This window comes from Apium graveolens, chromosome 2 (assembly GCF_009905375.1).
Source record: "Apium graveolens cultivar Ventura chromosome 2, ASM990537v1, whole genome shotgun sequence".
NCBI classification, from domain to species: Eukaryota; Viridiplantae; Streptophyta; class Magnoliopsida; order Apiales; family Apiaceae; genus Apium; species Apium graveolens.
In genome coordinates this window covers 210,773,874-210,800,530 of record NC_133648.1, presented here as the reverse complement: position 1 = coordinate 210,800,530, position 26,657 = coordinate 210,773,874, and positions in this window count along the sequence as shown.

Genomic DNA, 26,657 nt, shown 5'->3' with positions numbered 1-26,657 from the left:
TTCTGGTATTGGAATTAACACCCTTGGTGCCAGAGGGTCCCGCCGTCTGACCCGCTTCTTGACCACTCGGGTACGGATGAGTTTCATTCTCGACTTTAACTGAAAAACAAGGTGAATAATAATAATAGGGGTGAGCCAAAATTGCTCAATAAGCCTGCAACATTTATATATATAGTGTAAAGAAAGAAAGTTAAATGAACCGGTAATCTGATGGTTCGCACAATCACCTGTTTCTGTAAGGAATAATGAAAGCCACTATTGGTGAGTACGAAATAAATTAGACTGGACACAAAAACCAACATATGCACTATAACCTGCTGATCAGTCGGGATATAGCGCGGATATATACCCAACTGCATAGACCCACCAACATATAGGGTACCCAGGCACTATGGCCTAATAATCAAGGGTCTGGTTCATACCCGACCCGCATCGTAACCACTCAGTCCATAGCTTAGTATCCGGAACAATCAGTATGCTTTTGATGTATCCCAACATCGAAATATATCAGAGTATATGTATATGTGTGTATGAAACTATTAGAATATGAATAGATGATTCAATGAATTAGGAGAAATCAGGAATCGAAATGAAATAGAAATAAAGGAACAATAATTATGTATCAGTGTTTGTGAACAAGAATTATCAGGGTATAGCTGTCATGGAAAGTTGAAAGCAATTCACCATTCTGAACTTAGAGTAGAGGAAAAACTTGCCTGGTATCCGGTTCGCTTCAGGTAGTTCACAGTTTTCTATCTCCGGCTTGATTCGCCTTGTTGATGTTGAATCTATCAAGGAAAGATACTCATTTAGTTGACTTACATGGTACGCATATCTCAGACTAAAACCATGTAGCCCTTATCGTCTACCCATACGATTTCATATGACTCGTATATACTTATTTAACAAATAGAGTTCAAGAAATCATGTAAATCACATAGCACATAAGGCACATAATTAGTTCAGACTTACAAATATTTTTAGAATTGAAATCAGATCTATATTCGCATTAACAAACAATATCTAATTTTCTGAGATTTACTAGACTCGTATTTATAAATAATAAAGTCTGTAATCAAATAAGTATTATAAGCCGACTCGTTATCGAAAGAAATTATGAATTATAACTATTTTTAATGGAATCGGGTCATTTTTCTTAGTCTAATCGTCTTCGTTTCGATAAAAACTGATAAACGGTTTAATTACTACGCAATAAACAAGGTTAAACCAATTATTAATCAATTATAATTAATTATTCATAAAAAATAAACCTTAATTATATTTTAAATAATTATCTAGGAATTATCATATTTAAAAATATTTTTTCCCTAATTTTTAGAATTAAATAGAATTTATTACAAATTATTCGATTAAAATGATTAATTATAAAATAATTAATCAATTTAATTAAATAATAAGTATTTAAGAAATAATTACATAAATAAATAAATAATTATATTTTCTAATTTCTAAAATTAAAAAAAAATTAAGTTTATTTATAAAATAAATTAAATAATTAATCAATTCAATTTTTTGATTTTTCTAAATAAATAAAACTAATTTTCAGAATTTTATAAAAATAAAAGTAAATTAATTAATCCGAAATAGATTTCTAAAATCAGAAATGGGGTTTTGAAGATCTAAACCGGGCCAACCACCGTGTTGACAACGGATCTTCAAGAATAATTCAGGTGTGCCGGCCAATTAAAACCCAGCGGCCAAAACCCAGGTTTCTGGCGAGCCTAATCCCCCCTAAATGAATCGATTTCGATTAATTATCACTTTGTTTGTTTTTCCCAGGGCTATAGCAATACAATCGTCATCCCAATCGCCTTCAAAACCCTGGCCCCGTCGTCTCTGGCGAACGCCACCATCACCGCCAGCAAGCTCAATGTCCAAGTCCGGCGAGCTGATTACAGCCGATTTAGGCACCGTTCGAGTCGATTCCAACATGGATTTTATTCAAAATCACATCAGAAACTCAACCCCAGCAAAATCTAATCCTAAGAACCCCTACAAATCGTTTTCCGATCAAACCAACTACAATTCCGGCCAAAATCCAAACTAGCTATTTTGTACATGAAAAATCACAAATAATATATTAAAATAACGCTTATAACTTGTATAATCGAACCCCTATCATCACATGAATCTCAGATTCATATAAAATAAAAAACGATTAAAGTAAATTTCATATAAACCCTAAAACTTGAATCACTACTTGGAGCTATCGTTTGATGCAATTAACAGTGCAAAACTGTGGCGCCCTCCAAACCCGGGTCAGAAGTTTGGGGTCCACAACACAAACACAATATATCAACCTGTATAAGAAATATTATTTGCAATGACCCTGCTTTACAAAACCACGGATCGCAACAGGTTAAAGTATGAAAACAAGCCACAACCTTAATTATTACATCGTACCAAATCCCAACTAATTTAACTTACAATTGATAATAAAAATCATTCTTACAACCTTGCTATCTCACTACTGCCATAAGCTCGTGCTAGCTCGATCAATCATAATCTGGAATCCTAGCTCGAACATTGAACTGGGAAACCTTGCTATCAACCGTATCCTTTTTAACTGTAGAATATATAAAAAGATTCGCAAGAGTGAGCTAACTAGCTCAGCAAGTCATATTATCAATAACTGAGGTTAGACAATAATAAATGAGATGATTCAAAGGAATCAAGTTTCTTGTTAAACAACCAATAGAATTGGATTATTCATTTTAAGTTTTTAAACCAAGGTTAGGCTGCTGATCAGTCACGCACTTACCCCGAGCAAAGCACACAACACTGCTCTAACTACTGGATCCAAGGCACACATTGGCCTAACTTGACCATCGATATGGTCTGACCACGAATCTGGTCCATACAAAGAAAACTATCCAATTCTAAAGCATTTCAATATGATAAACAATAGAGTTCAATAAAACCAGATCATAATCAATAACCATAAAACATTTATAAAAGAGCATGGTAAAAGTTCATAGTTACCAAAAAGGGTATGTCAAAATACATAAAAGAAGTGGCCTCCAGCCGGTAGGATAATCGGGTATTAGATGAATAGTGTTTTTCCAAAGTTTTTGTGCTTTGATATCACAAGGTATGGTTAAGTATAAAAGTTTTTGTATATATAAACAATTTTGTTCCAGTGTTTGGTATATGATGGATATATATTTGTGGAGTAGTATCATATTTGTGTGGTTTAATATTTGGTAAATCCACAAGAAATGGTTCACAAAGAATAAGGCTTACGGCTCAAAGATCAAATGATGTGGCTCAGGTTCAAGGCTGGAGGATTCAAAGTATTTCCAATATAAAAGAGAGCTATTTTGAATATTAACAATAGGTCACAAGAGAATTTAGAAATATTTGCAATAAATCTCGAAAAAGGTTTAGAAGTACTTGCCTTATTATAATCGATTCCGATTTCACTTTTATTCATCAATTGACTCTCTTCAACAATCACTCGTCTACTTTTCCTATGCCTCGATTCTATTTTCTGATTACTGGCTGTATTTTCTACATGTCGATTCCATTTTCTGATCACCTGCTTTCCTTTCTTACGCCTTGCTTACTCTGCTAGGCATCATAAGTATCTATCAATATTTAACTCATACAATTCTATTCGACATACACTTCTATCTACCCTTCGTTTCACCCAAATCCGACTAACGGATTGAAAGTTACGATATAAACAAGTAAACACCGAACATGTAGACCGACAGTCAACCAATAAGTCATATATAGCACATAACACGTCAAATAATCAATGACATATCATTTATAGAGAAGTCCCGGGTTATAAATAGGCTTTCGGGTATTCAAAATGATTTTTAAAACATTTTTCGGAATTAAAACGGGTCGTTGGATCAATTTTAAAGTAATAAACAGGGTTCGGTTGGCCGAATATGGCTTCAAAACAATTTTATAATAATTATTGATCCTTGAAAACAATTTAAAATAATATTTTAAAGCTCGAAACTATTTTTCGGAATTTTTAAATCATTTAATAATAATTAAATCTATTTATTAAATCAATTAAAATCAACTAATAATTAATTAAGTTAATTAATCAATTAATATTAAATTAATTGACTAATTAAAATAATTAAAAACTAATTAAAATCAATTAATAAAATAAATCAGATTTATTTTTGAATTAAAAATGAATTTTGGAATTAAAATAATGATTTTAGGAATTAAAAATGAATTTTAGGAATTAAATAATGAATTTTTGAATTATTTCTAAAAACAAATTCCAGAAACAGATTTGGATAATTGGAATTGGGGGAAAATGAATCTAACCCGGGTTTGAGAACCGGGTCGTGATGAATGTCACCGGGTCGGGTATGAACTCGCCGGTTTCTGGGGACGAAACCAGTTTCCGGCGGTTCTTGCCGGACTCCGGCGACCTTCATTCATCCCTAAAGCCACTCGGTTTTACGAGTTTATCATATCTAAATCATTCTTCGTCACGCCGGCAATTCAGTTTGCTTAACAACACGCACAAACATACAATCCAGGCCGTTCTCCGATCAAATCCGCCATAAAAACCGGCAAACTCGGAGAAATCCGGCGAAGTCACGACTTTCTTAAATAATGAACAAAAACCCGCGATTTATACATCAAAATAACGCTCTAATCATCTACAACCTATTCACATAATCAAATTCAATCACCAACTCAAGAACAACAATAAAATTCGAATTAAAAACTGGGCAAAAACCCAAAACTCATTTTCACCCAATACTGGACCAAAATTAACGAGTTTATACACTAAATCAATCCTCAGGAACTCAGGAATCATAATCCATCATCAAAACATTCAAAAAATCCTTCAAACTTAAAAACCGAATTTAAAGGAAAATATGAAAATACGAAATTAATAAATATTCAACCTTATTCAACGATTTCGATACGGAACCGACCGTCTCGTCGAGAGCTTCGTTTTGACTATTCATACGCCTCCATCGGATTCCAATAACGTCTTCAAATTCTCGTTTGATTGTGAAGAACACGAAGAACACGGTTCATTTTTCTGGATAATTATATAATTAACTGATTGCAAATGAATTTCTGTACAAAATAAGATACGGTAATGACTATTTATATTTACGGAATATTGGTACCCCGTTGGATCATACCGGATATAAAATGGTACGTTTATTTATAAAAACTGATCCAAACGGTATCGGTTTTCGGGATAATTATCCAAATCAGTACAATTTGTACTACGGTCTTGGTCTCAGCGCCTGGTTACACGTACTACGAGGTGATAATTGGGATAGTTTAATAAAAAGCTCTCGTTTATCGAAAATACGGGTTTTATTGATTTACCAAAACGAATGTTGTATCGAAAATGTTGCGCCGGGACCCGCGCAGGACAAACCGTACGCCGGATCGAAAAAGTCGAAACATGGAAAATGCTCGGAATATTGCAACTCGATTAGGAAGGAGTTCTCGGAAGAGTTTCGGGTTCTAAAAATGTAAAAACGGTTAACGGTGGTTGGTTCCCGTTTTCATAAAATAGGTTTTAAATACCCCGAACAAGAATTTAAAAAAAATCCATATGATTCCTATAAATTCATAAATTAACATAAAAATAATTAGGAAGATATGAAAATTATCTATATTTTATTTTGGACATAAAAAAAATTGAAATACTCAATTAATAACATTTTTAAACATTCAAACATTTTTAACACTTAACAGATAATTCACAGAATAGATACTGAATACATATAATATTATCTATTAGCAAAAATAATTACACGATATATCCCGGATATTACAAAAACAATAAGAAATACTCACATGAAACTATAACAACAACCAATTTCATCCCATAACCCCGAAATCAAAAACCCCCAATTACAATTTATGAACCCTAAATTTTGAAATCAAATCCAAGCATCAAGACATAAAATTGATGATATTAACAGAAAGTAGAGATCAAAAGTTTCATTTTGGTTACTCACATGTAAGATTTGGACAACAGAAACATGATGAAATCTGCGGTTGAATTCCTCTGCTGTTCTTCACCCCCACAATTATTTCTTAATTTTCTAGATTTTTTTATAATTAATTAGTAATTAATCAGCTATTTATACTAGTAAAAATAATACCCCTTAATAAAATTAAGTCCCTAATTATAAATCTTATAAAATTAATTAGCCCCAATTTTTATAATTTTTGGGTATTAATTTTGAATTTTTAAATATCCAATAAATACAAAATATATGCCAAAAATTCCCAAATATTGTGAAAAATACAAAAATGCAAAGAAAAATGATATTTGATAATTTCATGATCCTATAAAAATAAAAATGTGATTTTCTTGGGGCTTTTGACACCTGAAGGGGCTTGGAAAAGTCATTTTTTGCAAATCGAGAAAATTTGTAAAACGTCTGGATGTTCAGAATATCACGATAGTATAAGCCATACTGGGAAAAATAAGGCCAATGATTTTATGTGAAATATCGGCTATTAAAACACTGTTTGGACCATACAACTTTTGATATAAAAACATTTAACTAGAATAAAACACTCGATAATTACCCGAAACACGTTCTGATCAAAACAAGATACACATAGCACATAACATCTAGAATTTTATAACTCAACATAGTTAATGACATAATAAAATACATAAATCATATTTATTAAGATAAAATATAAAAGTAATTTCTCAGTCGTTACATCCTCCCCCTTATAAGGATTCTGTCCTCAGAATCTCACTAGGAAAATAACCGGGGATACTTTTCTAACATTTCACTTTCAAGCTCCCAGATTGACTCTTCAATCACAGGATTTCTCCACAAGACTCTTACTAATGGTACAAACATATTTCTCAATACTCTCACTTGCCGATCTAAAATTCTTACTGGTTGTTCTATATAAGACAAATCAGCTTGAAGCTCTATCGGCTCATATTCTATTACATTCCTTGTATCAGGATTATACTTCTTAAGCATTGACACATGAAACACATTATGGATATGCTGTATATGGGGCGGTAAGGCTAACTCGCAACCTTTCCGACTTTCTTCAAAATTTCAAATCGACCGACTCGTGGCTTTAGCTTGCCCTTATTGCCAAACGTAGTCAATCCTTTCCATGGTGATATCTTTAGTAAAACATGTTATCTTGGTAATCCACATCCTTCCTGGTTTGATCTGCGTATTTGCGTTGTCGACTTTGTGCTCCTTCGAGTCACTTTTGGATAAGTTCTACTTTTTCCTTGGTTTATTGAATCAGTTCTGGACCCAGAATTTTGCATTCTCTAACTTCATCCGAACATGTAGGTGATCTACACTTCCTTCCATATAAGGCTTCATAGGGTGGCATTCCAATGCTAGCATGATAGCTGTTGTTATAATAGAATTCCACTAGCGGTAAATGTTCATCCCAACTGCCTTTAAAATCTATTACACATACACGTAGCATGTCTTCAGTTGTCTGAATCGTCCTTTCGCTGTGTCCGTCCGTCTGTGGATGATAAGCGGTACTCATATTTAGTTTAGTACCTAGGCATTCCTGAAATTGTCTCCAGAATCTCGAATTAAAACATGGATCTCGATCAGATACAATGGATACATGCATTCCATGGAGCATCACTATTTCTTTAAGATATAAGTGCACTAACTTATCAAGTGAAAATCTTTCGTTGATTGGGAGAAAATGTGTTAACTTTGTTAACCTGTCAATAATAACCCAAATCGCATCATGGTTTGCTCTGGTTCTCGGAAGTCCTACTACGAAATCTATTTCTAGGTGTTCCCATTTCTATTCTGGGATATCCATTGGTTGTAGTAATCCGCTTGGACGTTGGTGTTCTGCTTTGACTCGTTGGCACGTATAACATTTATTGACCCACTCAGCTATTTCTTTCTTCATGTCTGGCCACCAAAAAGTTTTCTTCAAATCTCTTTACATCTTCGTGCTTCTGGGATGAATTGAATATTGGGAATTGTGAGTGTCTCATAAAATTTCTGCCTTCAGTTTCGGAACATTGGGTATCCAGATTCTCAAGGCAACTCGTAAAATTCCCTTGTCATCTTTCCGACTTGTAATTTCTTCTTCTGTCAAATTGTCGATTTCATGATTCATTACTTCCTCCTGACACCTTCTTATCTTTTCCAATAATTCTGGCTGGAATGTCATTGTATAGTTCATTTCAGCGGAGTTTTCTGGAATACGAACTTCAATTTCCAATTTATCTAATTCTCTGATCAATTCCTCTGAGGATGTCAAAATATTCAATCTTTCCTTTCGACTTAGTGCATCTGCTACAACATTTTCTTTACCTGGATGATAGTTGATTGATACGTCGTAGTCTTTGATTAGCTCTAGTCAGTGTCGATGTCTCATGTTGAGTTCTTTATGCATGAAAATATATTTTAGACTCTTATGATCCATGTAAATTTCACCATAAAGATAATGTCTCCAGAGTTTTAGTGCGGATACAATGGCGGCTAATTAGAGATCATGCGTCAGATATTTTTGTTCATGAGGTTTTAGTTGTCTAGAAGCATACGCGATTACATTTCAGTGCTGCATTAATACACATCCAAGTCCTCGAGAGGAAGCGTCACTGTAAATGACGAAATCTCCTTGATCATCTTGAAAGATTTCTTCATATTTTTCGTTCAATACAAACTTTTTATTTTTCCGAGTCAATCTAGTTAATGGTGTAGCTAGCTTCGCAAAGTCCTTAACAAATCTTCTGTAATAACCAGCTAATCCCAAGAAACTTCTAACTTCCGTCAGGGTCTTTGGTCTTTCCCAATTTAAAATAGCTTCAATATTTACTGGGTCGACTTGAATTTCCTCAATACTGATTGTATGACCTAGAAATTGCACTTCTTTTAACCAAAATTCATATTTTGAGAACTTTGCATAAAGTTGTTCCTTCCTCAAGGTTTCCAAAGTGATTCTCGGGTGCTCTGCATGCTCTTCTTCAGTCTTCGAGTAAATCAAGATGTCATCAATAAATACAATGATAAATTTATACTTTTTGAACACTCTCTTCATCAAATCCATGAACGCCACTGGTGTATTGGTCAGTCCAAACTCCATTACGAGAAATTCGTAGTGTCCGTATCACGTTTGAAAAGTAGTCTTGGGAATATCTTCTGCATTAATCTTCAACTGGTGATAACCCGATCTTAAATCAATTTTCGAAAATCATGCCACTCATTTCAGTTGATCAAATAAGTCATCGATCCATGGAAAAGGATATTTATTCTTGATAGTTTACTTGTTTAGCTCACTATCGATACACAGTCGCATACTGTCATCTTTTTTCTTCACAAACAATACCGGTGCACCCCATGGGGATACACTCCTTATAATTCCTATATCGAGAAGATCTTGCAATTGCGTTGCCAGCTATTTCATCTCAACTGGTATCATTCAATACGGAGATTTCGAAACTGGTTCAGTACCAGGTGTAAGTCAATAGTAAACTCGATTTCTCGATCCGAAGGTAGTCTTAGAAGTTCATCGGGAAAGATATCGGGAAATTCACACACCACGGAAATATCTTCGATCTTCGAACTTTCTTTTTCCGTATCTAATATGTAAGCAAAATAAGCTTTACATTCTTTGTGTAACAATCATTTTTTCGGCATCATTGTTAGAAATCTTTGCTTTTATTTCTCTCCTGTAAACGTTATTGTTACATTTTCTTTAGTTCGCAGACTTACTTTCTTATTCGCGAAATCGATATGGGCATTATTACCGGCTAACCAATCCATTCATAAAATAACATCAAATTCCAATAACTTGAAAGGTATCAAGTCAACTGAGAAATGATGTCTCGCTATTTCGATATCGCACCATGGACACACTCGGTCTACCGCAATTTGATCGTTGTTTTCTAACTTTATAATTAATGTTTCGTCCAACCGTTAAATTTCATAATATAATTTATGAATAAAATCTTCAGAAACAAAAGATCGTGCGGCTCCAGAATCGATCAATACTTGTGCACCTGTAGAATTCACAAGAAGCGTACTTGCAACCACATTAGGACTCTGCATAACTTCTTTTATTGACATATTAAAGGTCATTGCCCTAGGCTGATTCTGATATGGTGGTGGAGGTAATGCCAAAACCTTTGGGATACAGACTACCATTGATGTTCCTCTACAGTATTTAGTAATATGTCCCTTCCTTCCGCATTGGAAACAAATGATTTATGTCTTCTTTGTTGGGAATTCCCCAGAGTAGTGTCCCTTCTGCTTGCACTTGAAACACGTGACATTCAGCTTATCATAGATCCCTGTATGTTTCTTTCCACATGTTCAGCATTCGGGTATTGGTGGTCTGATGAGTCTTTGTCGATTTGGGGCTGGGAGTCGATTGCCCGTCCTCTGATTACCCTTTTATGTCCTTCTAAAATTTGCATTTTTCCGGGCTTGAAATCCCGACCTCCTGTTGGAACGATTCTGAAAACTTCCTGGTCCCTTTTCCTTTTGGGACGCCTCACTTTCCCCTTCAATTATCATGGCCTTTTGGACTACGGCTGTATATATCGTCAATTCAAATACTGCCACTCTGCTATAAATCCACGGCTTCAATCCCTGTTGAAATCTCTTAGCCCACTTCTCATCGGTATCTATATGCTCTGGAACAAACCTAGCCAATTCAGTAAATTTGGCTTCGTATTCAGTGACCGACGAATTCCCTTGCTTCAATTCCAAGAACTTAATTTCCATCTGGTTCTTCATATAACGGGTTTTCCAGAAAAAGCTCGATGAATCTATCCCAAGTTACAACACCGTCGCCTTCTAGCGCTCTCTTAGACTCCCACCAGTAATTAGTTTCTCCTTTCAAGAAATAACTAGCAAAATCTGCCTTCTGATCTGCTTCCACTTTAACAAACGCAAATGCTTTCTCCATCTCCTTTAACCAGGCTCTTGCCTTGGTAGGATCCGCTATACCTTCAAATTATTGAGGCTTTACCGACTGAAACTGTTTGAAGGTAACAACAGGTACAACTGGTGGTGCTTGTGGCTTTGGACGATGTGGCCGTTGTAACATTTGCTGCTAAAACTGTTGTTGCTGTTGCTGCATTTGCTGTTGCATCATCACCATTTGCTGTTGCATTAGGTTAAACATTTGGTCCATGTGGTGGTTATTGTTGTTTTGCTCTTCAGTGTTATCATTGGATGACTCATTTCTTATTTTTCTTTTTGATGCCATGTTACTGATAATAAAACAAATGGTTCTTTTAATAATAATTTTTTTTATACAGGTGATATAAATAAAGAAACAATTTTATGGTATTAAAACAGGCAATTTAAACAGTTGATAATGGAAAGAAAACAATTTGACAGATTTTGAGATGAGAAATTAAAACAATTCAGATCTTAAACAACTCATTTGAAAAATTGGAAAATTTGGGATAATAAATGGCACACCATTAATTTAAATAAAAACAACATTTGAGATATGGAAAAACTATAAAACAGTAAAGTAAATGTAAATGCTTTAAAGACTGAAATTCAAAATAAAAGAAAAAGTTGAAAAAGCTCATTTTGTATATATTTGACACCAGCTCCAGGTGTTAGTGCTTGATGCAAAAGAGTCTACATCTGATCTGTCATAGCTGCTGCTGCTACATGTCAAAACTAGAGACTACATACATACAAGCCTAATCATACTATACTATGCTGCCTCTATCTACATATGTCACATATCGTCCAACACGTCTGACTGATTGGCTGATCTCAAAACCCTGGTGGCACACGGTCTATCTCCTGCCGGATCAAATCTAACACTGTCTCCACCGACCTCATGGCCCGATAGTACACTGCGTCGGTATGGATATCCTCATGTCTCAGCTTTTGTAAAAGACATGCCTGTACTTTAACAAGACTAAGACATTTTGTTTACCCTAAGTCAGTTGTATTGTTATCTTAATTTGTATTTTGTATTTGTAACACTTTAAAGTCTGTAAAAATGCAAAGGAGCAGACTAGAGTCTTTTTCCTGAAACATTATTAAGCCTAAGGATTCTATCTGGAAGAAGATCAAGAAGATCATGCCTTAGAAGAATTTTGAAGAAGCTTGGAGTTGAATAAACTTGTTTGGATAAAAATACTCTAAGTAAGGATCTTTACAAGTTACATATTTAGTGTTATAGAGACATCATTCGAGAACTCCAAATGACTTATCGAGAAGTCAGGAAAGCTACTAGAGAACTCAGTGAGATATCGACAAGTCAAGAAGACATGAAGATCGAAGATATCGATAAGTCATTTCTCCACTAGAGAACTCAGAGTTATCGACAAGTCTACATTCAGTAAAGAACTATGAGTTATCGATAAGTCAAAGTCCACTAGAGAACTAAGAGGTATCAATAAGTCAAAATTCACTAGAGAACTCTAAGTTGTCGACAAGACAAAGTGAAGACATAATGTTGAGATGTAACGACTCGTATACTTTTATATTTAATTAAAGTGAAATTATGGAATTATTAAAGGAATAATATATGTGTATAGCTTCTGTCAGCTATGTGTTGTTTTACTTTATCTATGTGTGTGAATTATGGTATGCAAAGTGGTTCGTGTAATTAAATATGGACTTGTATTGAATTGTTTTCACTTTTAAAAGTGGATTTAATACAAGTTTATTTGTGTAAATATGAGGATTGTCTCTAAAAAAAATTTATGACTTTATAATCTCAAAATTTATTTTTAGGATTTTATAAAATTCAGAAATCAATATTTCATCAATTATTTAGCCCTATATGATTTTCTGATTGCATTTAGTCATAAAATCTGTATTTAATTCCCGAATTCTTCAAAAATTATGAAACTCATATTTATTGAGGTTGGGAATATTCCAGGAATTTTAAAATTATTTCGGGAATTTTTGGGATTAATTTCACCTGCACGTTATTTCGTTAATTGTTAAAAAGCGGGTACAAGTTACGTTTTAGAAATTGTTTAAAAATTTCAAAATTTATGTTCTCATAAACTTCGAGATATTTGTAATATTTTAAGACTATTTTCGTGATTTTCTGAATTTGTTTTAAGTACCGCTCGGTTCGTTAATTGTGAAACGCGGGTACGAGTTGCATTTCAAAAATGCTTTAAAAATTATGAAAATTTTATTTTATTAACTTCGGGGATTTTAGGAAATTTTAAGACTATGTTGGTAATTTTACGAGTTTATTTTTATGCGCAACTTGGTACGTTCAAACATAAATTACGGGTTAAAACCAAGCCGTCAGGGGTGCACATACACGTGTAACCTTTCTATTAATTCAAGTTATTCGTGGCAGCCTATCAGAGATCTTATGCTACGTGTTGAATTGGGAACAAAACAAGAGAACTAAAAAAAATGAATAAGTTATTAGTTAATAAAAGATATACCCCCAGCCCCAGTTCGGTTCTTTGCTTCGGTTTTCTTTCTCCTATGTTCGCCGATTTCCGCCCTGTTCCGGTAAGGTGCCGCTGAGAAAGAAATTTCCCTGGTGGTTCTGTTGTATGTATATACTTTTATGTATATATATGCGCCTGGATTTTTATGGTATTGAGATCCTTGTTGCTCGTTTCTGTTATATTTTCCGGCCGCCGCCGGACTCTTTTCCGATGCGGTGGCCTGTGCGTTGTGGCGTATGTATCTCCCCGTGAAATTGCTTGTTGAGGTTGCCTGTTTGTTCCTGTTTATCCTGGTTGCCGCCAGATTAATTCCTGCGAGGTGACCCTGTTTGTGTTGTGTATTGCAGCGCGTAAGCGCGTGTTTTCTGTTGGTTTTGCTATTCTTTAAGAAACTCGACTGTTTATGTTGTGATTTCGATTATTTTAATTCAATGATTGCTTCTATGAAATTGTGAACTAATAATCGATCAAGTTATTCGGGTTTGAAAAATTAATCGGTGAAAATTTGTATGGAAACCCGAAATTAATCGGGCACCGAAAAACTTTTACCGTCATCCGCGATGAATTATGACGAGCGGATGGTGGACTATGATGTTTATTCTGAGTCCTAATATTTTAAAATAAATAATATTTAGTGCATAAAATTGGTCTCTTACAATGAGCAAGGTGTTGTGTTATATTAAATTGGATTAGTAGATGGGATTGTGAGCCGTAAATGTTGGATTGTGTGATTGATTGATTGTTGTTGTGATTGACGTCGAGTTGTTCGACGGGTAGGCCGATAAACAGAGGAGGTGCTACCCGAATTTTTGGAAATTAAAATTCAAAAATTTGGGACATACCCTGTAATTATCGGAACGTCGAGCGAGTATAAATAAGTATATACATATATTTTGTGTGGAACCTAATTGTATGTAGTGGTAAATTATTTTGCTAAAATCCAATAACCCTAGTCTCGTAAAAAGGACGAGTATGCGTATTTTCTGAAAATGAATACCAAACCGATTTTGAGAACGTGAACTCTAATTGTGGTCTGTGTTACTATAATATGTGTAATTACGAGTCAGGATTTGATATCGAATGGGTAGGTTGTTACCGAGGATATGTCAAGCATACCTAGACGTCTAACTTAGGGTATTTCGGCTCTGTTGGTTCTAATCGAAGGACTCAAGAGTTGATATCAAACTAAGGATAACCCAGTGATCAGTCGACAAGCGCAGCGAGGTTCCTAAACGAAGGACCTGAGCGTTGAAGTCGGATCCAGGATAGTCAAATGATAAAGCGATAAAGCCTGAGCGTCCGAGTCGGCTTAGAGTCGGTCAGTAACAGTTGTAAAGCTCTACAAGGCAAGTACCCCTGACCATTCTTTTATGGTTCAGTACATATGAATAGCTAAATGTTTTATTCTCATAATGGTGTAATATCCGGGATATATCGTGTAATTAATTTTGCTAATAAACTATTATTATATGTGTTCAGTATCTATCCGGTGAATTATTTGTTAAGTGTTAAATGTGTTTGGATGTTTAAAAATAATATTAATTGAGTATTTTAATTTTTATATGACCAAAATCAAATATAGATAATTGTCATATCTTCCTATTTATTTTTATGATGATTTATGATTTTATAGGAAATATATGGATTTTTTAAAATCTTTTTCCGAGTATTTAAAAACTATTTTATTAAACCGGGAACCAACTGACGTCAGCCGTTTTTACGTTTTTATAACTCGAAACTCTTCCGAGAACTCCTTCCTAACCTAATTGCAATATTCAGAGCATTTTCCATATTTCAACTTTTTCGATCCGGCGTACGGTTGTCCTGCGCGGGTCCCGGCGCAATATTTTCGATACATTATTTGTTTCGGTAAATCAATAAAACTCGTATTTTTGATAAACGGGATCTTTTTATTAAACTATAACAATTATCACCTCGTAATACGTGTAACCAGGCGCTGAGACCAAGACCGCAGTATAAATTGTACTGATTTGGATATTTATCCCGAAAACCGGTACCGTTTGGATCAGTTTTTATAAATAAACGTACCATTTCATATCCGGAATGATCCAACGGGATACTAATTTTTCGTAATTATAAATAGCCTTTACCGTATTTTATTTCGTATCAAAAATCATTTGCAGTCAGCTAAATATATAATTTTCCAGAGAAAAACCCTAATTTCATAAAACCTTCAGAGAATCAAACCACAGTTTCAAGGTGTTAGTGAAATCTGTTTGGAAAGTTGGAGTAACCAAAACGAAGGATTTGGAGTGTACTTTCAGATTCCAGGACTCGTTTTACTGTAGAAATCAAGGTTTAATTTCTACATTTTTAATTATTTTCGAATTATTTTTATTAAAAATATGAATTTTTGTACGGATGATTGTTTGAATGATTTGATAATTGTATGTTGTAGAGCTTGTTTTCCTGATGATTTTCATATGTCATATGTCTGATTTGGAGTTCAATAACATATTCAAAATTGAGTTTAATTTTCGAATTTCAAAATTAGGGTTTATAACCCGTATGAATGTTTTCAATTGAAATTTGGGGCTTTTTGATTTAGGGGTTATTAGCTGTTGATTTATAGTGGGTTGTGTTCCTTATGAAATTTGCAATCGATTGATATATAACTCGTTAACAGAGGATGTCTGAATCGAAGGGAGTTGTGTTTTGAAGTTTTCGATGTTTCGCCGGAAACCGACGATGTTCTTGGCCATTTTCCGGCCAGGACAGGGATGATTAATATGTTTTAATTGCACGAATTGATTCCTGGTGTTGTGTAGAATATATCTGGAGCAGATGGTGAGGTGTGGGTGCCGGAATCGTGTTCTCCGGCCACCCCTCTATTTTCCGGCGACTTGAATTGTAAAATTACAGTTTAGTACCTTATCTTTTGGGGATGATGAAGTTTAGTCCCTGAACTTTCCAGAGTTTGCAAATTTAGGATTCCTGTTTTAAAAATATTCAAAAATCATATTTTCTATTTATTTTAATTATGAAAATTCTTTTTTATTTCTTAAAATTCCAAAAATTATTTTTAATTTAAAAATAAATCTGAATTAATTAGTTAATTAATTTTAGTTAATAATTAATTGATTAATTGGTCAATTAATTCAAAAATTAAATGATTAATTGATTTAATTAATTATTAATTGATTTTAGTTAATTATTTAATTAGATTTAATTATTTAAAAATGATTTAAAAATTCCGAAAAATAGTTTCGAGCTTTAAAATATTATTTTAAATTGTTTTCAAGGCTCGATAATTATTATAAAATTGTTTTGAAGCCAGATTGGGCAAGCCGAACCCTGTTTATTACTCCGAAATTGATCCAACAACCCGTTTTAATTTCGAAAAATATTTTAAAAACCATTTTAAATACCCAAAAGCCTGTTTATGACTCGAGACTCTATTACAAATGATATATCATTGATTATTTTACGTGTTATGTGTTATATGTGACTTGTTGGTTAACTGTTGGTCTATATATTCGATGTTTACTTGTTTATAGTATAACTTTCAATCCATTAATCGAATTTGGGTAAAACGAAGGGTAGATAGAAGTATATGTCGAATAGAATCGTGTGAGTTGAATATTGATAGATGCTTATGATATGTGACCAGAAGAGGCAAGGCGTAGGAAAGGAAAACAGATAGTCGAGGAGTAAGACAGTTGTGATTGAAAGTGAGTGCAGTATAGCAAGCTAGTACCAGGCAAGTGTTCTGAACTTTCTCGAGATATATTGTAGTTGATTGATAATCCTGTTTTATATTACAAGTGCTTTGATGCACTGAACCTAAAACCATGATTCCAGTTATTGAACTTGAGTCGTAAACCTTATTCCTTCTAAACCATTGATTGTTGTACACCCAGATACGAAACATAAACATGCGATACTACTCCCCAAATACATACAAACTAAATACCAAACACTGAACCGAATTACTTATATACTCAAACCATGGTACCGTATGATTTGAAAGACCAATTCCTGGTAATCCTGAACTATTGATTCCTTTGATATCCAATTCTTTCATTACCTAATAGCCAAGCTTTGAAAATGCCAATCGATTCTTATGAAAATTGAAACCCTTTCATTATTGAACGTCCAATGTTGTTAATGATTCTGTTTATTGCTTATTACTGTTTATTCTGTTATTATGTTAGAATTATATTATTTTTATAAAATTATGGACCAGATTCATGGTCAGTCCATATAATGGTCAAGTTAGGCCAATGTGTGCCTTGGATCCAGTAGTTAGAGCAGTGTTGTGTGCTTTGCTCGGGGTTAGTGCGTGACTGATCAGCAGCCTAACCTTGGTTTTTAAAATGAAAATATAATATCCAATTCTAAATCATAATTCATTGTTCAATTGATACCATAACCCTTTTCACTTGATGATAATTATTCTCAGTTTTATCATTGTGACTTGCTGAGCTAGTTAGCTCATTTGTGCGATGTTGTGTATGATCTTTTCTAGTTAAGAAGGAACCAGTTGGTAACGAGGATCCCCAGTCCAGCGCGAGAGCTAGGGGTTCAGGTTGATCAAGTTAAGCTAGTAGGCACCTTTTGGAGTATCTTAAGTTTGTAAAAGTTTGTAATAACATTTAATACTCAGTTCTGAGTTTGAATAGTTGGGATTTAAACGGTTTGTAATATAAATGTGTGTTTAGTTTATGTGCATACTTTAACCTGTTACGGTCCGTGGTAGTTGGTAAGTAGGGTCACTGCATATTATTATTATTATCTTTATTATTGTTATAAGCAGGTTATAAATAAGGTGTGTGTGTGGACCCCAAACTTCTGACCCGGGTTTGGAGGGCGCAACAAATAGAACAGAAACGTTTTAAGTTATGTATCCCCTGTAGTTATAAATCACTGGTTTCAAATTGTTTTGAGGAAAAGTAACTTCGAAAGGTACCTATCTCGAATGAAATGATTTGCGAAATGGATTTTATATGTGTGCTGGCAAAATGAATGATTTTGAAAATGAGATGGTACAAGTATTTTGAAAACTGGATAAAACGGTCAGATATGGGATACATTGGGGCCAGAGTAGGCCTATTGAGGTGGCGTAAGAGGCTAATTCAGTTGCGCGCACTATATAACCGATTAGTCCAGCAGGTCAGAGACTTAGCTAGTCTTTGAGTTTCAAAATAGGTATATAGGATGGCAGTGAGAGTCGTCCAGTGTTGATAGCCTGATCAGCTATCTTCACATATTCGTAAGTATTTGATTTGGCTTTGTGATTCTCGTAACGGAATAAGTGATTTATACAATGGATTTGGAAATGAAGATAGCATGTTGAAATTAAACTCTGGTATTTATACACAGCACACTACTACGTTTGTTTTGTTGAAAGCATGCTAGTTTTGAGTATCCAGTTTATGAATGTTTTACATATTTTGTAAACGAGCTAAATCTCTGTTCCTATCACTATTTTATCATAAATTGTTTTATTTGTTATTCATATAGCGAACTGCTGAGCAAACAATTGCTCACCCTTGCGAAATGTTTTATATATGTATTGCAGATGCCTAGGAGATTCTTGCGCGATAGTCAGGGCAGAGTTCCAGTTCCTTTCGTGTCAGGATCCTCTGAGGTAGTTGTGTTGGACCAAAGATGGTCTGTTGAGTTGCTGTGTTAAGTTAGCTGCGTTAGAAAGATTGTTGTAAGTTGGTTTGTGTTAGTTGCAACCTAAATCATACTTAAACCTGGAAAAGGTCTTGGTAAAGAGGGGTCGTAGATATGTATTATTAATGATTTGGTTTGAATTTTGATGGTTATTATTATTATTGATGACGTCAACTCCTGACCCCGGGGTTGAGGCCGTCACAGTTGGTATCAGAGCTACAGGTTTGAGCCCCTGATTTAGGTTAAGAATGGAGTCAAAAGAGTGCAAGAAGGTTTATATATAGATGTAAGTCAGCAACTCAATCAGAGGAGCGAGTCTATGAGTTTAGTCAAGGGTTTCTAAGGTGTAACCCTGACGTTTGTTGTGGATTGACTGGAACTGCCCTAACCTAGAGAACGTCTCCTTTGTATATGTATTATTAGTAATGTTCGATAGAGATTTCTAGTTTTCCCTCAAGAAAATGAGTCTGATTGCGAGGATTTAGTGTTAAGCGGGCTCTTGTAGTGTCAGCTGAGAAGACGCCAACGTTATTTCTAAATATCGCCTTTTCTATGTCAAGGAATGTTATTGGCCCGGTTGTGTGACCTTAGTGAGTTCGGATAGTGTGATAATAATCAGGGACTGCTATGACGACCAAATTTATAGTGGATGTGGATCAGAAAGGAGTTGGTATCTTTGAACCCTTCTATTTCTTTCTTGAAATGTATTTTGTTTCCAGAGTAACTGTTTCCTATTCCATAAGTTGCTTATCTTTCCTGTGAGAAAGTCGTGAACCCGAAGTAAGCTACTTAGGGTTCTGTTGATCTCATTACAAATCAGATTCACCATTTCTTATTTGTAAATTTTCTTTTTAAATATTGTTTCTTTTCTCGAAAATTATATCGGTTGATTGGGGCAAATAATGCATATGAGTTGACCATTTGTCTGTGTGGCAAAAGGGTCTGGTGGGACGCCACCGAAGTATGTGTTGTGAGCTATGCGGTACTAAGACTGGCCATCTTATGTACTTGTATGGTTTCTCTCAGTCATACCTACATCTTCTTCATAGTTTCTTCTTATTCGATTCCCTATGATAATGAATTACATACATCTTATGTATGTAATTTTCTTTGATATTCTATGATAATGAATTCTGCGATTAGATGGTCCTCGTTATTAAAAGCAAGTCAGAGTAACTGTCAGGAAGAAGGAAAGCCTTATATCAGGGTGTTATTTAAGAGTAATGGTAACCGTGGGAGTTCAGGATTTAAGGATGGAGTTATAGCCTCGGGAAAGGTAATTCAGTGATTGATGAATCACTTGAGGGTGATAAGAGATCATCCCTGGAGAAAAGGTTGATTGAAATATGGACTATGGTGCCTAGAGGAGTCCAGCATTCCTTAAGCTAGACTTGAATTACAAGCTGGCTCTGTGTAATTGGTGGCTGTTATAGCCGGCCAAGTTTCATTGTATGCCAGATTGGTGCTAATGAGGTAATAGAGTAGTGACGGGAAGGGGTTAGTTGCTGTTGTATTAAGGATCCATGCTATGGTGTTCAGTATTCTAGTTTTCCTGAACTGTTGTTGATTTTTCTACTGTCATTGTTTCCGTGTTTGCTAGTGTTGTTAATCTAGATTTCTTTTATAAGTGGACCCCGATATTAAGGACTTGGGTACTGTGATTAGGCAGCATTTTCCTGATACCTTCTGTCAAACATTTTGTTATGTTTTGAATAAAACTCATTTATATATCCCAGGAAGATGCCACCTAAGAAAGCTACCCAGTCTAAAGAAAATTGTAGTAGTTTTGCGTAGGGTCCAATCATAAATGAAATTCTAGACTTGTTGCACCAGCAACAGCAACAACAGTTGCAGTTAATCCCACAAGTTCAGCAGCGGTATCTACGGTTGCAGCAGTAACAACAATAAGTGAATTGAAGTGTTAGTCTTAAATCTTTCTAGAGTGTTAACCTTCCTGAGTCTCAAGATGAATCTAATCCGGTAGTTGCTGGAGCATGGTTATAAGAAATGGAGGAAGTTTTCAACCTCGTTCAAGTAAGTGATAACCTTAAGACCGATTATGCAAGCTATTTCTTAAAAAAAATGAAGTGAATTATTGGTGGGAGTTAATCAGGGTGTTAGAAGGAGAAGGCCCTATTCTATGGGCTAGGTTTACTGAGTTATTTTTGGAAAAGTATTTCCTAGATTGTGTGCGGAGTCAAATGAAAATTGAGTTTCTAGAATAGAAATAAGGTGAAAGAAGTGTGTTGGAATTTGAGACCAAGTTTACAGAATTGGCCCGATTAGTTCCTGAGTATGTAAGTACGGAGAGTCAGAAGGCAAGGAGGTTCCAACAAGGGTTAAAGCCTAAAACTCGCAGAGGAGTTGTGGCATTACAACTCAAGACATACTCCTCTATGGTTCAGGTCGCCCTGGTAATGGAAAGTGACCAGAAGTTGACTGTTAAGGATGAAAGTGATAAGAAAAGGAAGTCGGAAGGTGTTAGGGATAAAGCAAACCAAGGAGAATCCACTCAGGAATTTGAGAATTGGTTTGGCCGGAATAGGAGTAAGAGATTACGGAGACAGAGTTTCTCCCAGGCTAGGTCTAGTGCTACTTCAGTTGCTTCTACTCCAGCCCAGTCAGTCAAGTGAGTAGTGGATTGCAAGTCCTGTGACAGGAGACGCATTGGTGCATGCAAAAAGGATGTGCAGTGTTTTAAGCGTGGACATAAGGGTCATTATGTATTGGAATGTAATCCAGAAAAATCCAGAAGTGATGTATCACAATTATGGAAAGAGTGGGCATATTGCAAGGAGTTGTAGAATGATTATTCAAGATACTACATCTCAAGGGCCAACATCCAGCTCAGCTAGAGATAGAACTTTCAAAAGAAACAAGAAATCAAGTGTTTAGAAATTGGACGTAGTTGTAGTTGATCTGACACCCTCCGAGCTAGAGGGGTTTGATTTGATTTTAGGATTGAGTTGGTTGTTCTGTATTATGGCAAGGAGTGGTGTCGGAAGAAGCGAAGTGTAAAGTATACAGAAGCCAATAGTAAGGTAAGTTTATGGATGCAGAAGCAATATAAGGCGTGGCTAGTGCATATAAAAGATAATAATAAGAAAGTACCTAAGTTGAAAAGAATCCAGACAACAAGTGAGATCCCAAAGGTTTTATCGAATGACTTATCAGGAATACCTCGGAACATAAGAGATAATTTCTCAGTGGTTATTGTACAGAGTTGGGCTGGTGTCAAAAGCCCCAGATTTTATGAACCAGTAGGAATCAAGTAATTAGTTTAGGAAACTTCAGAATTGGGAGATGAAAGAATAATGAGACAAGGTGTATTCTGTGTTATGTACTAATGTGGTTTATAGGAAAGAAGAATGGATGTATGAAGATTATGTGCTGATTATTAGAAGTTGAAAGGTTTGAGTAATAAATAAATGCCCTGGAGTGTCTGGAGGCAAGTGGAACGAAATAATTAGTTGGTAATTGTAAAAGTTATGAGAAGGAGGAAAATGAGCATACCAGTGATGCTGTAGAGAAGAAGGATAGAATTATGAGGTTGTGTAATGATTATCGGGAATTTAATAAATGACGAATAAGAATAAATAACCCCTATTAGGAATTAATTACTTATGTGATTTAATTCAAGGAATGTGTTATTTCTCGAGGATTGACTTAAGATCCAGCCTGAGGACATGTCAAAGATTGCGATTGGGATGAGTTATGTGCATTGTAAGTTCTGGTGATATTATGTGGGGTAATAAGTGCATCAGTTATCTATAAGGATTTAAGGAATATGGTGTATAAGGAGTAATTGGATAAGTAAATTATATTTATTGATAACATCCTCGCCCATCTAAGGGCTAAGGAAGGCCAAGTTGAAAACCTAGAGAAATGCCGCGAAGGATTGAACAGTAGTAATTGTATAATAAACATTAAAAGTATGAAGTTCTGGTCAGGAGCCTGGTTGTTTGAGTAACTACCAACCAAGCAAGGTCTATTTAGGGACCAATATCTTGAATAGAAGAGAAGAAATGAATAGGATTAAGATTACTGAGGAATTAATAGAAGAACTGGAAAGAGTAAAAGTTGGAGTTCGAATACCTAAAGGTGATAAGAAGTGAATATATGAGATTACTTTCTAATCTTGACGGATGAGAATAAGTAAGAGGTGTTCGAATGTTTGGAACTAAGTTGAAAATGTGTACTGCTTATCATCCTTAGATGAAGGGTTAAAGTGAGAAGGTGATTCGGATAATATAAGATATGTGGAGAGTATATATGATGGGTTTAAAAAGGGAACTGCGGTAATCACCTACCATAGATCAAGTTTTCTATGATAATATTTATCATGTTAGTAAGAGAATGCTACTTTGCGAAGTGTTGTGTGGACATAAGCGTGAGTCCTCCCTCTATTGAGAGAAAGTGGGAGTAGAGATATTATTAAGTCCTGAATTCATTTAGTACATCAAGAGTGTGGTGGTGTACTCGGGAAAGAGTTGAAATAACTCGGGATATACAAAGAGAGAAAGCGGATTTGCATTGGAAGAATATGAATATATAGAATGAGGATCGTGGTATAGGCAAAAGTTTTACCTTGAAAGAGATTGATTAAGTTTGAATAGAAGGAAAAAGTAGAGTCCTAAACGTATTGAACCTTTCGAGGTATAAAGAAATATAAGTAAAGTTGTCTATGAGTTAGTGTGACTGTCACACCCCCAACTTAACAAACAAAATAAATATAACTATTACAATATTTAAAAGAAAGTAAATATAACTGAATCCAAGATCTTACAGTTTAGGTTTTGGAACAGCCCAACACTACCATCTAATACAACTGATTTTAATATCGAGTCCTCACACAAAACTATCTCTTATTCTACCTGAGCTCGGACATACGCATCGGCGTCATAGGTCTTACGTGTTGTCTGCTTGAATCTAACCATAGCTGCTAGCTGTAATATCAGGGTAAAGCAAGGAGTGAGCCAAATGCTCAACAAGTGCTAAACTATATGATACAAAACATAAATCGAGATATATATAAAAGAATGACATTGCGAAGGCATAACCAATGTTTAAGAGATAAAACTTTCAGTGATGGCATCATTTGCTTGTATCAAAACATTTTCAAAATCATATCTTAATTCAAAAATCATTTTATGACGCTACAGATTACAGCCGGTGATCAGCCGCGAAGTAATCTCGAACCTCGCTGGGTTCTAAAACATTAATGGGATCCCTAGGCAACTTTTAAGCCTACAATATAAGTGTGGAAAGGACTCACGTCTCAGTCCAGATCCACTATTCAAAGAAAACATTAATCCCCCTTTGGGATTGAAAATCCATATTTTAAATATTTCAAAAACTGATGCTGATAAAATCTCTTAAGTAGTAAACATTTTTATCAAGGGATTATAAATCAACTTAAAACACAGGAAATATGCCACCAATTTTCAGGGCCATGATCCGCTCGACTTTACTATATTAGGGTAATTGAAAGGTTCCTATATACAAGAACTTTGACAAGGAGATTTAGCAAGACTCTTGGATAATATGAAAGAGTAATGCCAAGCTAGGCTAAAATCAATGGTTTTCGACAAGGTACGAGTACTAGAACATCAAGAAGATAAGCTTCATGAATAATAGGGGTGTTAAGTTATGAGGAAATGATTTTTAGCTCAAGGTATAACAGGATTGTCCATCTTCAGGGTATGAAAAAGGGGTTATCAAATCAATTAAGAACAACTTTGAAGAATATCCGGCTTTTAGGTATTAAGGTAAAGTTTCTATTGGGGTTCAAGCATCAGGGTGAGATGTCAATATCTTAGGAATCAATGGCATGTTAATTAAGAGGATCAATTTAGTATTATATCAAATCTTTATCTTATCATGACATTCCAAATACTTTGGTATACTAGCGTGATACGACTTTTGATCTTCTTGCAATATGTACTTGAGGGTTCATGGCATTTCTATATAATATAAAGATAGATTTCAGAATCGCTTGGTTCAAGTATATCAATATAACTCAGGATAATCGCATCAATATATATGAACCAATTATTACACATTTGCAGTGATTACGAAAGACAGGTTGAATCACTTGCCTTGAGAAAGGCTGGTCTGGTCTGGCTGGTAGGAGCAACTGGAAGCTTTACTCGACCTTTATGGCAAGTTTACCCTCGTCTCGAGATCTTGAGTGGGAGATGGAAGCTTGAATGAAGAATGAAGGAAAGGGAGGGGGTAGGGCTTCGGCCAAAAAAAGCCGAGAGGGAGGAGAGCCGAGAGGGGAGGGGGAGGAAGGAGGGGTGTGGAAATGGTGGAGTGAAAGTGGAGTGATAATCATATTTGTTTGGTTTTTATTTGACCACAAGTGAGTGGATATGAGAATTTACAAGAGTAACCTTCCAACATAGTTAGGTAGATTTGCATGCAAGGACAAAGTGGTAATTTGGCTAGTAGAATGAAAGTGAGTGGGGTTGGAAATGCCTTCCTTGCCCCTTAGTTGAATGGAAGAGTATTTGCATGCAAGGGTAACTATGTAATTTGATAATTATTAAGAAACTAATTTTCAAAGATTTATTTTTATATAATAAAATAAAAGTTCAAAAATTATAAAATTTATACCATAAAATAACTTGGATTTTTAGAAATTTTATAAAATCACTTTCAAATTTTGTGAACAAAATATCTTTTAAAATAAAAAAATTCCAAGGCTTAGAATATTCCTTATAAATCAAAAATAAAGGAAATAAATAAACTTTTGCTTTAAAAAATCATATACTACACATAACAATTTTATAATGCAGAAATTTTCACTCACACAGACGTACAATCATTGAACATATTTTTATTCGGCTTTAATATTATACCAAATCCATAAATAATATTACACGAAAATGCTGGTCGTAACATCCTCTCCCCTTAAGGGATTCTGTCCCCAGAATCTAAGAGAATAGATGAGGATACCGGGAACGTATATCAGACTCTAACTCCCAAGTTGATTCTTCGACCTTGGGGTTCCTCCAAAGTACTTTCACTAACTTTACCGACTTATTCCTAAGACTCTTTACTTGCCAGTCGAGTATTTTGACAGGTTGCTCCACAAAGGACAGGTCTGCCTGAATTTCTACTGGTTCATATTCTATCACATGGCTGGCGTCAGGATTGTACTTCTTAAGCAATGACACATGGAACACATTATGCACATGCTGATACTGAGGTGGTAAGGCTAACTCATAGGCTACCTTCCCCACTTGACTCAAAATTTCAAAAGGACCTATATATCTAGGTGCTAACTTCCCTTTCTTGCCAAATCTAGACAACCCTTTTATAGGTAACACCTTCAACAAAACAGCTTCGCCTGCTTGGAATCGAACATCCTTACGTGTTGGATCTGCACACTTCCTCTGTCTATCTTGAGCAGTAAGCAACCTTCTCTGAATTAACTTGAATGTGTCATGCAACTGTTGTACCAATTCCGAGCCTAGAATCCTTCCTTCTCCTACTTCATCCCAACTTGTCGGTGATCTACATTTTTGCCCGTACAAAGCTTCGTATGGTGGCATGCCAATACTGGAGTGATAGCTGTTGTTGTAATAGAATTCAATCAATGGTA